This window comes from Micropterus dolomieu, linkage group LG08, assembly GCF_021292245.1.
Source record: "Micropterus dolomieu isolate WLL.071019.BEF.003 ecotype Adirondacks linkage group LG08, ASM2129224v1, whole genome shotgun sequence".
In the NCBI taxonomy this organism is placed as follows: Eukaryota; Metazoa; Chordata; class Actinopteri; order Centrarchiformes; family Centrarchidae; genus Micropterus; species Micropterus dolomieu.
In genome coordinates, this window is record NC_060157.1 from 3,503,557 (window position 1) to 3,505,553 (window position 1,997).

General features: G+C 37.9%; 1 non-coding gene and 1 pseudogene across 1 annotated transcript; both read right to left on the reverse strand.

The window, feature by feature from the left end:
* Nucleotides 1-218, reverse strand: part of LOC123974620 — a 12,071-nt pseudogene extending 11,853 nt beyond the window's left edge.
* Nucleotides 219-1,039: 821 nt separating this feature from the next.
* On the reverse strand, nucleotides 1,040-1,155 carry LOC123975899. The gene has a single exon (XR_006826192.1). It is a non-coding gene; the product is annotated as a U5 spliceosomal RNA (small nuclear RNA).
* Between the last annotated feature and the right edge of the window lie 842 nt (nucleotides 1,156-1,997).

Consider the following 1,997-nt stretch of genomic DNA (forward strand, 5'->3'; position numbering starts at 1 on the left):
GCCTACTGTTTAATAGCGATGTGAACAGAATGTCGCCGTGAAACTAATCTTGGCTTTCACTCAGCAGCTACCAGCTGTTATTTATTGAGATGCACAGAGAGAGAAAATATGGTGGATGAAACAGTCCTGTTGGGCTTTACGCATGACGCACAGCTTCCTCTGTATGCTGGTTTACCTGCTTTAACAACGAGCTGCTCCCGTGTTACTGCCACAATCATTCTTTGCGTTGGAAAGTATATTTAGATGCTTTAGGAATAATCAGATTGTTTTGGCTGCCTGTGCTACTGCAGAGCAAGTGCTTTGGTTGGCTACATGTCTATAATAAAATCAAACGGCTCATCTCATTCCGGTGTTTCTTTTTCTTTTAAAGGATGTTTTATTTGGTGTTTTTGATCTCAGGAGGGATCAGAAAGGACGATATTTCAGAACAAATCTTATATTCTTCCTTGCTAAATATAATATCCAAAACTGTAAATTTACTGGTTCTAAACTATTCTTCCCTGACTTGAAGAATGATCTCGATGCATATATGGACTCCATAACATATTGTTTAAAAAGACTGTAAAGCTCAAAAGGACTGTACAACGATATGCAACACTTAACCTCGTGGAAGTGACTGAAACTCTAAAACAGAAGTTGGTGCTTTAATCCGGACTTTATTGAAAATTAATCTGTAAATTGTTCTAAAATCAGAATCAGAAAGAGCTTTATTTCCAGGTAGTGTTTTTCACATACGGAATTTGCTTTGGTGATAAGGTGCTACACATAGACAAACTGACAGGTGACATAAATAAATGTTATACACTACAATATATAAATGCGGGATTAACAAATGCAAGTTATATAAGAACATTAAGAGAATAGAGAAAAATAATACAACTATTTGCAGAGAAAGAACATTGTGGCAGATATTTACATGTCCATTAATCCGGTTCGTGCTGTGCAGACAAAATGTTGTTTGTGTTAAATCTTTAGCATGCTGTCAGAAAATCAATAGATTTTCACGCAAACATACAGATTAGTTTTATACAGAGGAGGAAGCCCCGCAATAAAGCAGGGCATCAAAAAATTGAGTATAACTCTTAGTGATCCTCTCCACGGAAATCTTTAGTAAAAGGCGAAAGATTTATACGATCTGAAGAGAAATCAGAGTGATCTGCTTTGATCTAGCGCGAGCAGACCATCACTTCCGCGGGGACATGAAACTCACCTCTGGTGTAAAGTTGATGCCACTAAATAAAAACACTCAGCGGACTCGTGTTGTGGACAAACATATCTGTGCTGATACATTTAGTCTAAACTTTGCACTTGTTAACTGTAGTTAAATCGAAACGCAACGCTTCTCCTGCGCTCACTTTGTGACGCAATGCATGCTGGGAGTTGAGGGCGTCATTCTCGTTTAAAATGTTTTTTTCCCCCCCCTCCCTCAGTGTTATTCATTTACTTTTCTGTTTTAATCCACTTAGCTCACAAGACATGTCGATGCACAATATTTGGTTCATGAAAACAAGACGGGAAGATATTTTTAACGCTAATTTGCAGAAACATTCAATGTTGAAATATATGAGAGGGTGTTTCAGCGCCCCATATCAGAAGAGTATGAACATTAAACACTTAAAGGTTCAGTATGTAATATTTCTGAAGATTTATTGACAGATATTCAATAAAAGATCCATAACTATGTTTTCAGTGGTGTGTAAAGACCTTACACCATAAACTGTTGTGTTTTTATGACCTTAGAATGAGACATTTATATCTACATAACCGCGGGTCCCCCCTTCCATGTTTCTACAGCAGCTGAAAACGGACACACAGCACCACAGAGCGCGTTTCGTCACTGTTCAGGCAGTGCAGACACTCATCACTATGTTGGATATGTACATTAGAAGAAGAAGAAGAAGAAGAAGAAGAAGAAGAAGAAGAAGAATATCCTGCAGGTGTCGGTAAATAAGTTTTGCATCGGTGAAATATTTGCAACCATTAGATGGTGGATGAGA